At 43.2% G+C, this 14,651-nt stretch overlaps 1 pseudogene; it reads left to right on the top strand.

The window, feature by feature from the left end:
- The first annotated feature begins 202 nt into the window (after nucleotides 1–202).
- On the top strand, nucleotides 203–1,515 carry LOC101046486 (26S proteasome regulatory subunit 7 pseudogene; annotated as a pseudogene).
- Nucleotides 1,516–14,651: the final 13,136 nt, after the last annotated feature.

The raw sequence follows: 14,651 nt of genomic DNA, 5'->3' as shown, positions 1-14,651 counted from the left end.
TCTTAGATTTGATTCTTCCTTTAAATAATATTCTTACATATTAAAGAATATTATTTAAAGGAAGAATCCAATCTAAGACATGGAGAGATCTTTAATATGTAAGAATATTATTTAAAGGAAGAATCAAATCTAAGACATGGAGAGATCTTTATAAAAATTACCTTCGAATCATTACGGAGTGGAGGCATTTGGAGCTGTTAAAATGCCAGATTACCTCGGTGCCGATCAGCAGAAGACCGAAGAGGATGAGAAGGACAAGCCCACCTGAGCTCTGGATGAGGGGGATATTGCCTTGCTGAAAACTTTCGGTCAGAGCACTTATTCTATACAGATCAAGCAAGTTGAAGATGACATTCAGCAACTTTTCAAAAGTAATGGGCTCACTGGTATTAAATAATCTGACACTGGCCTGGCCCCTCCAGCACTTTGGGATTTGGCTGCAGATAAGCAGACCCTCCAGAGTGAACAGCCTTTACAGGTTGCCAGGTGTACAAAGATAATCAATGCTGATTCAGAGGACCCCAAATACATTATCAACGTAAAGCAGTTTGCCAAGTTTGTGGTGGACCTTAGTGATCAAGTGGCACCTACTGACACTGAAGAAGGGATGAGAGTGGGTGTGGACAGAAATAAATGTCGAATTCACATTCCATTGCCTCCTAAGATTGACCCAACAGTTACCATGATGCAGGTGGAGGAAAAACCTGATGTCACATACAGTGATGTTGGTGGCTGTAAGGAACAGATTGAGAAATTGCGAGAAGTAGTTGAGACCCCATTACTTCATCCAGAGAGGTTTGTGAACCTTGGCACTGAGCCTCCCAAAGGTGTGCTGCTCTTTGGTCCATGCGGTAGAGGCAAGACACTCTGTGCATGGGCAGTTGCCAACCGGACTGATGGGTGCTTCATTCGAGTTACTGGATCTGAACTTGTACAGAAATATGTCGGTGAGGGGGCTCGAATGGTTCATGAGCTCTTTGAAATGGCCAGAACAAAAAAGGCCTGCCTTATCTTCTTTGATGAAATTGATGCTATTGGAGGGGCTCGGTTTGATGATGGTGCTGGAGGTGACAATGAAGTGCAGAGAACAATGTTGGAACTGATCAATCAGCTTGATGGTTTTGATCCTCGAGGCAATAATAAAGTGCTGATGGCCACTAACAGACCTAATACGTTGGATCCAGCACTGATGAGGCCAGGGAGATTGGATAGAAAAATTGAATTTAGCTTGCCTGATCTAGAGGGTCGGACCCACATCTTTAAGATTCACGCTCGTTCAATGAACGTTGAAAGAGATAGCAGATTTGAATTGTTAGCAAGACTGTGTACAAATAGCACTGATGCTCAGATTAGAAGTGTCTGCACAGAAGCTGGTATGTCTGCCATCAGAGCACGGTGAAAAATTGCTACTGAGAAGGATTTCTTGGAAGCTGCAAATAAGGTCATTAAGTCTTATGCCAAATTCAGCGCTACTCCTCATTACATGACATACAACTGAACTTTGAAGGCTTTCAACTGAAAACTTTAAATTGGAATCCTAACCTTATATAGGCTTGTTAACTACTTCACAAAAAAAATCTCTTGAAACTGATAAACAACTTCAGCAAAGTCTCAGGATACAAAATGAATGTGCAAAAATCACAAGCATTCCTGTACACCAAAAACAGACTTAAAGAGAGCCTAATCAAGAACAAACTGCCATTCACAATTGTTACAAAGAGAATAAAATACCTAGGAATACAACTAACAAGGAACGTAAAGGACCTCTTCAAGGAGAACTACAAGCCACTGCTCAACGAAATAAGAGAGAACACAAACAGATGGAGAAATATTCCATGTTCATGGTTAGGAACAATCAATATCGTGAAAATGGCCATACTGCCCAAAGTAATTTACAGATTCAACGCTAACCCCATCAAGCTACCAAGGACCTTCTTCACAGAACTGGAAAAAAATACCTTAAACTTCATATGGAACTAAAAGAGAGCCCGCATAGCCAAGTCAATTCTAAGCAAAAAGAGCAAAGCAGGAGGCATCGCACTACCGGACTTCACACTATACTACAAGGCTACAGTAATCAAAACAGCATGGTACTGGTACCAAAACAGAGATATAGACCAACGGAACAGAACAGAGGCCTCGGAGGCAACACAATATATTTACAACCATCTGATCTTTGACAAACCTGACAAAAACTAGCAATGGGGAAGGGATTCCCTGTTTAATAAATGGTGTTGGGAAAACTGGCTAGCCATGTGCAGAAAGCAGAAACTGGACCCCTTCCTGACACCTTACACTAAAATTAACTCCAGATGGATTAAAGACTTAAACATAAGACCAAACACCATAAAAACCCTAGAAGAAAATCTAGGCAAAACCATTCAGGACATAGGCATAGGCAAGGACTTCATGACCAAAACACCAAAAGCATTGGCAACAGAAGCCAAAATAGACAAATGGGGCCTAATCAAACTCCACAGCTTCTACACAGCAAAAGAAACAGTCATTAGAGTGAATCGGCAACCAACAGAATGGGAAAAAATTTTTGCAGTTTACCCATCTGACAAAGCGCTGATATCCAGAATTTACAAAGAACTAAAACGGATTTACATGAAAAAAACAAACAAGCCCATTCAAAAGTGGGCGAAGGATATGAACAGACACTTTACAAAAGAAGACATACATGAGGCCAACAAACATATGAAAAAATGCTCATCATCACTGGTCATTAGAGAAATGCAAATCAAAACTACATTGAGATACCATCTCACGCCAGTTAGAATGGCGATCATTAAAAAATCTGGAGACAGCAGATGATGGAGAGGATGTGGAGAAACAGGAACACTTTTACATGGTTAGTGGGAGTGTAAATTATTTCAACCATTGTGGAAGACAGTGTGGCGATTCCTCAAGGACCTAGAAATAGAAATTCTATTTTACCCAGCAATCCCATTCCTGGGTATATATCCAAAGGATTATAAATTGTTCTACTATAAGGACACATGCACATGAATGTTCGTTGCAGCACTGTTTACAATAGCAAAGACCTGGAGCCAACCCAAATGCCCATCGATGACAGACGGGACAGGGAAAATGTGGCACATATACACCATGGAATATTATGCAGCCATCAAAAACGATGAGTTCGTGTCCTTTGTAGGGATGTGGATGAACCTGGAAACCATCATTCTCATCAAACTGACACAAGAACAGAAAATCAAACACCGCATGTTCTCACTCATAGGCGGGTGCTGAACAATGAGAACACATGGACACAGGGAGGGGAGCACTATACAATGGGGTCTATTGGGGGGAAATAGGGGAGGGAGAGCAGGGAGTGGGAAGTTGGTGGGAGATAGCATGGGGAGATATGCCAGATATAGGTGAAGGGGAGGAAGGCAGCAAATCATGCTGCCATGTGTGTACCTATGCAACAATCTTGCATGTTCTTCACATGTACCCCAAAACCTAAAATGCAATAAAAAAAATGACCTTCATTCTGAGGTGTAATCTTCAACATATTCTTGAGCACACCTATGCACACATGCACTTCCACATTCCACTGAATCCTCTAGATTTCTTTTTTTAAGAGATGGTGTCTTGGTCTGTCCCCAAGACTGGAGAGCAGTGTTAGGATCATGGCTCACTACATCCTCAAACTCCTGGATTCAAGTGATCCTCCTACCTCAGGCTCTTGAGTACCTTGAACTACAAGAATAAGTGAGCCACCATGCCCAGCCAATATATTCACTTTTTGTAGAGATGAGATCTTGCTATGTTGCCCAGGCTAATCTTAGACTCCCGGCCTCAAGCAATCCTCCTGCCTTGCCCTCCCAACGTGCTGAGGTGGAAACCACTGTGTCCAGCCACCAGATTCTTTATTAAGAAAACTTGTTTGCTGATATGTAGGCAATGAATTAATTAATAGTTCGTAAATTACTAACTTACAAGTCAACATAAATGAGTTGAGTAAACACAAAATAACACCATGAATTAATCAACAGCTTTTGACTTCAAGTTCTTTTTTTCCTTTCAAATGTAGCTCTGACAGGGACTACTACTAGTCCATTCCATGGAAAAGTCAGAGGTGGTTAAAATATCAGAGGTAACTTACTAATACCTTGCTGCCTTTTGTGTAGCTTTCTCTCAGTACTTCACCAGTTGAAATTGATACATTTCTCCAGCTGGGTTCAGGAGCCACACAGGAGCACACAGAACTGGGAAACCAATGCCATCTCTGACACTAAAAGCAATGAAAACATAAATAATCAAACATATTATCAAAAAATGAACAAGAGATCAGTATCAAGTACAGCAAGAAGAGAAGAAATAATTTAATCTGCCAGGCTTTCATTCCGACAAAATAATTTACAACACGGGTCTCTATGTGACATGCATGAAGAGAAAAAAGAACCCACATGCCCAGTTGAATTGGAAGATGAAAATGAAAAAAGAACTCTTGCTTATTCACCAGTGTACAATCTAATCTTGACTACTGAAACACTTTCATACAACGATTCTATGTAACACGTGCTTTATTGCCATTTGGAAATAGAATTTGCTTTGATTTAAATATACTTTCTTTGATTTCTTGCTTTAAGTATATTTTCTTAACATATTCACAGCTACACTGTCAGTACAAATTTTCAGGTATAAGTAACTATTTCTGCTTTTAATAAACTGATAGCATAATTGGCAAAATAAGGTATACTCCCATGCAAAGGTAAGAGTGCAAGGTAAGACTCCAGAGTCAAGTAAAACATAAGAGTCAAGAAAAAAAAGAGGTGCAAGTAATTGGGCAGTGGGGAAATCTTATGTGTGAAAAGAATGAATCTGTAATACAAACTGTTCTTCCCTAAGAGGTCAGCAAGATTTGGCTGATACAGAGAGCTTTGTGCACAAGGGATCCAGTTCCACATGGTTTAGGTCTAATTTCAAAGGCAACTTCTACTGTAACCTGTGACTCACCCTATCCTAAAGTGCTATATGTAAAGGGTCTGCAGATATCCAACCAGCAGCACTGTGAACCCCTAACTGCAAGCCTTTCCAGACGAATGCCAGGCCACTCATCTGATGACATAGAGCAGAATACCTGAAAAATAATACCTCTTGGGCCAATGAACTGCCAGTCACTATTATTTAGTGTAAAATGCTATATTACATATGTGTAATTTCTTTCTAAATTGCAGCGCTTCACATAGAAGCAATTAAATATAAAAACCAAATATTTATTCAGCTTAAAGGCAACTTAGAAATACTGATGCCAGAAAGATGCTTTAGCCCTAAGTCAGCTGCTTGAAAATGCCACAAATAAACCAACAAAGAGATCTTGAGGCATAATAAGTGTTCATACATTTTCAGCTATACCTCTTTGAATATGAAAACCTAAGCTGCAGTTATGCTACAGTACAGAATGTGTTATATTTTATATCACTGAGCCTTAGTTTACAAATGGTAAATAATAGGAAAGGTAAACTGTGAGGTTTCCTGAGGAGCTTTTACATTCAACAGACACATGAAAATCTTTCCCCACTGATGGGTTCAATGGGGAGAAGCTATGCATCTGTCTCAATTTTCATATGCTCAATGGCAATAAAGGATTCCTAGGACTAAAAAGGGACATAGCCAGGCGTGGTGGCTCACGCCTGTAATCCTAGCACTTTGGGAGGCCGAGGTGGGTAGATCACCAGAGGTCAGGAGTTCAAAACCAGCCTGACCATCATGGTGAAACCCCATCTTAAAAAAAAAAAAAAAAAAAAAAAAGGTCATAAATGACACAGCACACTGAAAAGACTGTAATGTTACTTCAGAGTGTTGCAAAATAAAGATCACAGATGCAAGTTTTAGTTCACTGAAGCATGTAATCATGTATATTCCAATAGTGTGTTTAAAAGTCTTATACCACTTACATACTTATGTGGGAAAATGTATCTTGTTTGTGTTTTATAGATGAAATGTGAACAGGCAAAACTAAACGTAATCTTACAAAACAAATCACCAGATGTTAATGGCTGATTAATTCAACTGTAATCCCAGCTGCTCAGGAGACTGAGGTAGGAGAATAGCTTAAACCTGGGAGACAGAAGTTGCAGTGAGCCAAGATCACACCACTGCACTCCAGCCGGTGTGACAGAGTAAGACTCTGTCTCAATAACAACAACAAACCCGCCTTTTATGATATTTTCTCCTCCCCAATTCATGGAATTTTAAGAAGTCCAGGACTATCAAAACAAAAACAAGTAGAAAATACACAGTCACTCTCTAAACTTTGTTAAGAGTGAGACAATGCTGCCACTCTCACCGGGCTCAGGTGCCAACAGGAAAGGACCCTCCGGATTCTGCAGAAGAATGGAGAACATTCCTCCTTGCCCTGACTGCACCTTCACCACTGCCACTGAGGCCCATGGCACAGCACCTGCAATTTCCTCCCCATCCCAGGCTAGGAAGGGACCTGCAGCGCTCCTATTCCCCCTTCGTGGACCTCAGACTTGCTGTTGCTGCCACCACTAGTGTACCCACCAATACAACCACTGCTGCTGCACCAGCCCACCCTACAAGGCTCCTACCACCTGGCCACCACAGGTGCCCTTCTATGGCTCCAGTCAAGCTGAAGTCTCCTTTGTGGCCACCAACCACAGCAAGGTGAGCCACAGAGCCAGGCTATCTGCAGGATCCAGCCTCCAGGGTGCAGCTGGTGGCTCCTCCCTTTCCTCCTCTAGCTGGGCAGGGAGCAGCTGGGCAGGCAAAGCCAAAAAAGCCTAAAACAGGATGCAGTGAGTGCTGGCATTACAGCCTCACCTTGTCACGGTGGCTACTGTCTACAAAAATACAAAAGTGTTTTTACAAAATACAAAAATATCTCTACAAAAATACAAAAAAAAAATCAGCCAGGCATGCTGTCATGTGCCTCTAGTCCCAGCTACTCAGGAGGCTGAGGCAGGCGAACCACTTGCACCCAGGAGATGGAGGTTGGAGTGAGCCAAGATCGTGCCACTCACCAACCTCCAGCCTGGTTGACAGAGGCGAGACTCCATCTCAAAAAATACATACATAAATAAAAAAAATGCTTCTTCCACTAAGCAGATATACAGCCAAACTTAGTTTTGCCTTTGGAGTCCTCTACAGGTTGCCACCTGAGTACATTTGCAGGATTAGATTCCACAGCTCAAGCTGTCACTTACCCCTATTAGCTGCATATCAAAATCACACCCACTCTTAAAGGCCCAACTCAAACCCCACTCTTCATCTTTACATTCTCTACATAATGATTAAGAAAGGGATTTCAACAAAATAGTCACAATTCCTAATGAACTGAGAAGGAAATGGAGGGTGAGAAAAGCTACAAAATGGCTAGAAATCAATAAATCTTTCTGGAAGCATTTTTTAAAAGATCACTATTCAAATATTAGTGAATATTTCAACAAGCCCTCTATAGATCCAGCTCTGTTAGCCAATATTTATTAACTGCTAATAATGTGCAGTGGAGAAGCTTAATAGCAGGGTATGTCATCAACGTGATAAAAAGCTATAATCTGGATCTAGGATTCAAATTCCAATTATATTTGTATTTGTATTTCACTTAGGAAAGGAAAATCAAAATAAGAGGATTTAGCATTTCAAATGGAGAGTCGGAAGCTCAAATAAGCCTACAGCAGTGAAAGAAATAGTTGTCAGACTATTTTTTTTTTTTTTTTTTTTTTTTTGAGACGGAGTTTCGCTCTTGTTAACCAGGCTGGAGTGCAATGGCGCCATCTCGGCTCACCGCAACCTACGCCTCCTGGGTTCAGGCAATTCTCCTGCCTCAGCCTCCTGAGTAGCTGGGATTACAGGCACGTGCCACCATGCCCAGCTAATTTTTTGTATTTTTAGTAGAGACGGGGTTTCACCATGTTGACCAGGATGGTCTTGATCTCTCGACCTCGTGATCCACCCGCCTCGGCCTCCCAAAGTGCTGGGATTACAGGCTTGAGCCACCGAACCCGGCTGTTCAGACTATTAAAAAACTTTATCAGATAGGGGAAATCTTACCAGATGGGGGTATCTTTTCAATTGACATGTCCTAAACGTAAAAGGGTTTTTTAAAGTTAATCTTGTTAAAAGGCCAAAGGATGTGATGGGAAATTCTGAGCCTCTCATAATGAGACAGGTTCATTGGCACAATTACCAGTGAGTGCAACAGGAATGAGATGTATGGTAGAGAGATGATGCTATTATCTCTTCATTACTTTTTAGGGCCTTATTTCTTTTAGGCTCCACCTAATTTAAATTCTCCCCTGGCTCCTAAGCCTGTGAGTTCATATTAATTTTCGCAGTGGTATGCCTCATTTTGCTCCCAAAGAAAGTGAAAATATTAAAGGTTCAAGTAAAGTTCTTTAAAAAACAATTTTAAGTAATCTTTCTATCTAGCTACAATACTTGGTAAAATATGCCTTCTATGGCATTTCCAAAATTAGGATTGAAATTAGAATACATTTCTGAAACAGACTTTATAATTTAATTTATACATTGCAATGCACAAAATTCTACAATTATTAATTATACCAAGGAAAGCAGGGTGTTTTTCTAAAAACAGTTGGAAAGAGTTGTGGTGTGTGAAGTAGAATCTCAGTCTACAAACTTAAGAATCACTTTAGTTCTATGACCTAAGGAATTAGCTTCACCTTGAAATAACTTTCTCACCTGAAAAAAGAAATAACGCCATCTTTTCCTCTTTCAGTGTGGCTGTTCAAATAAAATGAAATAATGTGTGTAGCCCAGTACCTGCCACAAAGTGCTCAATACATTAGTTTACTTCCTTCAGTCAACACAAAACACACATTCACAAGATTCAGATTTAAGGGAATCCACTTCCACAAGTCTTCACCAGCACGAAATGCTACATACAGCTAGTTTGCTCTAATAAAAACAATACCGTCACCAACATTTCACTTTTCTAAGGGACCTAAATCAAGATGAGGGAGCCTACATGTGATTCTGCAAGAACTCCATTAAGGTTGCATACATACTGACCACTAAATCATTAACAGGAAAGTCCATAGCAATTGGGCGAAAACATCTGGCAGCATTTATGCTGGTAAAAAAGCTCACTTGGGAGCTAAAAAAAAAAGTCAAATTAGGCCCAACTCCAAACGGATCTTTAATAAAGCAAGAGTGATGCTGGTTTATCCTTGCTGAAACGCCAACAGTACAATACTAACATCCACTTAAAAGCAAAACCTTCAAGACAGAAAGATTCCACCAACACTGGTGTCAGTAACGCATTTTAGAAAACCTGTGCGGAGCCGGCGATTAGCATCGCTGAGGATATTAAATCAAAGCCGTTCACTGTAAACAGAGGCGAGGAGGGAAAAAAATGATTATTTCGGTGTTCTGCACACACCTGGAGGCAAACCGCTTTCAGGACCTCGGCTGCCAACACCGACAAGCACCAGTTTTACAATCGAAAATCAAAAAAAAGAAGATCATAATGCTAGCATTATGGGTGCGATGGGTGGGGGCACTCCCATTACCTTCCCCAGGGTCTAGACTTGAAAGGCCGAGCTGCAACCGGGGCGGGGGTCCCCAGGTCCTGACCTCCGCGCCCCGCGCCACATCCTGTGCCCCTTCCCAAGCGACCGCTCGCCGGGGAAGTGCCGGAAATACACCTAAACCTCAACGCCCCCGCGAGCCTCGGCGCGCAGACCACATTGAAGTCCGGGTTCAAGGTCGCCGGGTACCTGAGTCCGAGGCACGGGCGAGACCTAGGCTGTGTCCTCTACGCCCAGGAGCTGTGTCCTCTCCCCCGAGGAAATGGGGGGACCAGGAGCCCAGGCGCGGACACGCACCACACTACGCGGTGCCATAGGCGCCCCCCAGGATGTACCAGCGGTTGGTGTTGTGCGGTCCCACAGCGAACACTAACCCGTGGACCATCTCCGCCTCGCGCCCCCACAGCCGCCGCCGCCGCCTCCGCCTCCGCCGCCGCCATGTTGCCTGCCGGGTCGCCGCACTGGGCTCCAAACTCTGCACCGCCTTTCAGCTCCTGCCGTCCCTCTCGAAGGGACTGTGCCGCCTTCAGTGCAGCTGCCGCAGCTGTCACGGAGAAGGAAGGAAGACACCGCGCCGGAGAGCTGAAGACCCCAGGAGACTCCAACCGACTGCCTGCCTGCAAGACTGACTGGCGGGCAGCGGTGTAGCAGATCGTGAGCCCAGCGCAGCGGAGGCGGGTGCCGGGGCGGAGCCAAGCAGCAGATTGGTTCTTCGCGGCTGGGGCTTGTCATCCCAGCTCTTTGGGAGGCCGAGGCGGGCAGATGACGAGATCAGGAGTTCAAGACCAGCTTGGCCAACATGGTGAAACTCCGCGTCTACTAAAAATATAAAAATTAGCTGGGCACAGTGGTAGGCGCCTGTCATCCCAGCTACCCGGGAGACTGAGGCAGGAGAATTGCTTGAACCCGGGAGGCGGAGGTTGCAGTGAGCCGACATCACACCACTGCACTCCAGCCTGGGCAACACAGCAAGACTCCGACTCGGAAAAAGAAAAAATAGTAATACAAAAATTAGCCAGGCCTGATAGTGGGCACCGGTAATCCCGGCTATGCAGGAGGCTGAGGGAGGAGAACCACTTGAACCTGAGAGGAGGAGGTTGCCATGAGCCGCATGACTGCACTCCAGGCTGGGCAACAGAGCAAGACTCGATCTCCAAAAAAAAAAAAAAAAAAAGAAAGAAAGAAAAAAGAAAAACAAAGCAGAGTAAGGGATTAGGGGGTGGTAGGGATCTCAAAAAAAAAAAAAAAAAAAGAAAGAAAGAAAGAAAAACGAAAAACAAAGCAGAGTAAGGGATTAGGGGGTGGTGGGTTGAAACACTTGAGACACACATTTGCATTCAGAGACAGACTCAGATTGGTACAGATGGGCAGAAATGTTGACAGAGCTGAAACTGAAAAAGAAGTGCAAAGATGAAATCAATAAAACCAAAACATTGAGATGCAAAGAAAACGAAGCAGATACACCAGGCTCAGAAACAGTCACAAACAACAGAAGTTGAAAAAACAAAATTTAGAGTCCTGAAGCAGGTGGATATCAAGAAAAACTAAGACAACGAGACAGACAATGGAGCCAGCCACTGCCTCTGAACCATTTCCCTGTCATCTTTGGAAGAAGAAGGAAGAGCAGCAGATCCTATATCTTCTTTTTCCAACACGTCCATCTTTAAAACCATCAACTCTTGACTTCCAGACATCAACAAAGATCAGTTAGTCTCACAGGAGAATAGACAAAGTTTTGTTTTTGTTTGTTTGTTTGTTCATTTTCCCTCTAGTGGAAGCTGGTGTGGTGGCTCATGCCTGTAATCCCCAACAACTTGGGGCCAAGAATTCAAGACCAGCCTGGGCAACACAGCAATACCCTGTCTCTAAAACAAAGAAACAAACAAAATATCCTGTGAGGGAAAAAGGATGAGAAAAGGAGAGAAAAGGAATAAACTGCTACAGCCAAAATTTACTCCTTCAAAATATATTTAGCCCATGAAGCAGGACCCAATTTTAGAAAAATACCAAATTCTTATTCAAAAGAGAACATTGAATATTAAAAACAACAACAACAACAACAACAACAACAACAAGAAAAAAAGCAGATCAGGATAAATGGAGTGCCATGAAATTAAAACCAAAATAACTGGCCGGGTGCAGTGGCTCACATCTGTAATCCCAGAACTTTGTAGGGGGCGAGGCAGGCAGATCATGAGGTTAAGAGATCAAGACCATCCTGGCCAACATGGTGAAACCCAATCTCTAATAAAAATATAAAAATTAGCTGGATGTGGTGCCGTGTGCCTGTAATCGCAGCCACTTGGGAGGTTGAAGCTGGAGAATCACTTGAACCAGGGAGTTGGAGGTTGCAGTGAGCCGAGATCATGCCATTGCACTCCAGCCTAACAACAGAGAGAGGCTCCATCTCAAACAAACAAACCTCATCTCTACTAAAATACAAAAAATTAGCCAGGCGTGTCGGCGTGCACCTGTAGTCCCAGCTACTGGGGAGGCTGAGGCAGGAGAATTGCTTGAACATGGGAGGTGGAGGTTGCAGTGAGCCGAGATCTCACCACCGCACTCCAGCCTGGGCGACAGAGCTAGACTCTGTCTCAAAACAAATGAACAAACCTCGCAACAACCAAAGTAAAAGCAAGGTTGAAGCAGCAAGAGTAGGCTTGATGCAGAAGAGTACATTAACAATACAGAAGATAAACATGAGAAAAATTTTAAGAATATGGAAGAAAATGATGGATTTCTGTAAGAGAAGACAATGGGGATGGAGAGCATCTAGGGATTCTAACTCTAGGCATCCCCACAGGAAGACAGAGCAAAATGGTTAGAGCGAATAATCAAAATTACAATGGGAGAAAAGTTTCCTTAGGTTACACAAAGATGGTGGAGGTGGGAAATAGAGTGGGTTCACTGGGATTGAGAAAAATTAATAAGAAAACATCAACAACAACACACAGTCTGGGAAAATCGTTAAGTTTCAGGGATAAAGAACAAACAATAGACCCAGTTAGGGAAAAATGTTATTAATAAAAAAGCTGGCTGGAAGGCTTGGTGGCTCACGCCTCTAATCCCATTGCTTTTGGAGGCGGGTGGATCATGACGTCAAGCGTTCTAGACCATCATGGACAACATGGCAAAAACCCATCTCTACTAAATACTAAAAATTAGCTGGGCGAGATGGTGTGCACCTATAATCTCAGCTATTTGGGAGGCTGAGGCAGGAGAATTGCTTGAATCTGGGAGGTGGAGGTTGTGAGCTGAGATCGTGCCACTGCATTCTAGCCTAGGCAACAGAGTGAGACTCAATGTGGTGGTGGTTACATGGCAGTTTATATTTGTTAAAACTCAGAGGCCCACACAACTAAAAAGTGAATTTTAGTCTATGTAAATTATTCTTCAATAAAACTGACTTTAAAAATTATCAAGTGACAAGATTAATTTTTTATGTATTTTTTTTACGGGGTCCTAGACTTCCTGAAACCTAAAAATGTGACCTTAGGCTGGGTGCAGTGGCTCACACCTATAATCCCATTACTTTGAAAGCCTGAGGTGGGCAGATCATGAGGTCAGGAGTTCGAGAACAGCCTGGTCAGCATGGTGAAACCCTGTCTCTATTAAAAATACAAAAATGAGGGACTCCATGTTTGGATCCCCTTCCACAAACACTCTCCTGCTCATGGAAGCTGTTTTTCTCTATCCAGGATTTTCCCTCTGGAGTCCCCTTCCACGAACACTCCCTTTGTGGAAGCCTGTCTTCCCCTCCCAAGCTCCATCTCTCTCTATTCCCTTCCACTCAGTGTGGAAGCTGCTTTCCTCTTTCTGGATTCTCTCACTCATTGTGAGAGTTAACTGTTTATTTCTCTCTCTTTCTTCTCTCTCTCTCTCTCTCTCTCTCTCTCTCTCTCTCTCTCTCTCTTTTTAAATAAATCACTTTGTACAAACAAACAAAAAATACAAAAATGAGCTGGGCATGGTGGTGTGTGCCAGTAGTCCCAGCTACTTAGAAGGCTGAGGCAGAAAAATTGCTTGAACCCAGGAGGTGGAGGTTGCAGTTAGCCGAGATAGGGCCACTGAACTCCAGCCTGGGTGACAGAGCAAGACTCCATCTCAAAATGAAAAAAGAAAAAGTGATATTAATGCAAGTTAAAATTAGCAAGACAGCAATTCAGAGTGAGCACTAAAGAAAGGAGAATGAGGCCGGGTGTGGTGGCTCACACCTACAATCCCAGGACTTTGGGAGGCTGAGGTGGGCAGATCACTTGAGGTCAGGAGTTTGAGAATAGCCTGGCCAACATGGCGAAACCCTCTCTCTACTAAAAATACAAAAAGAATTAGCCAAGCATGGTGGTGGGAACCTGTAATCCCAGCTACGTGGGAGACCGAGGCAGGAGAATCGCTTGAACCCAGAGGCAGAGATTGTGAGCCAAGATTGTGCCACTGCACTCCAACCTGGGTGACAGAGCGAGACTCGTCTCAAAACAACAACAAAGTCGATTAACTGGTTACATTAGAATTTCCAAAGTATATATCAGTCATTTTTTGAAACAATTTGAGAGACAGATTCAGAATTGTCATAAATTGGCATTGGAAAAAGAAAATGGTCTAAAATCCTTGACTTCTGGCTTGGGGGGAGTGTGTGCTAGCTCCAGCATATTTTACCAACCTCTTTAAAAAATATTATCAACTGGGCACAGTAGCTCATGCCTGTAATCCTAGCACTTTGGGAGGCGGAGGCGGGCCGATCATCTGATAACAGTAGTTCAAGACCAGCCTGGTCAACGTGGTGAAACCCCATCTCTACTAAAACTACAAAAATTAGCTAGACATTCTGGCAGGCACCTGTAGTCCCAGCTACTCAGGAGGCTAAGGCAGGAGAACTGCCTGAATTCAGGAGGCAGAGGTTGTAGTGAGCCAAGATTGCACCACTGCACTCTTGCCTGGGTGACAGAGGAATACTCCATCTCCCCCCCCCCCCCCCGCCACCAAAAAAAAATCATCTTCCTTTTCTATTCATTTTTAAGGAATATATTTTATTCAAAACAATCCTGATCGAAGTCATGGGAGGATACTTTGTGGGGGCTGAGGTGAGAGCACAGCTTGAGGCCAGCAGCTTGAAGCTGCAGGGAG

Source organism: Saimiri boliviensis, chromosome X, assembly GCF_048565385.1.
Source record: "Saimiri boliviensis isolate mSaiBol1 chromosome X, mSaiBol1.pri, whole genome shotgun sequence".
Lineage (NCBI taxonomy): Eukaryota > Metazoa > Chordata > Mammalia > Primates > Cebidae > Saimiri > Saimiri boliviensis.
Note: the sequence above shows the minus strand (reverse complement) of the source record. Positions and strands in the feature narration are given on the sequence as shown.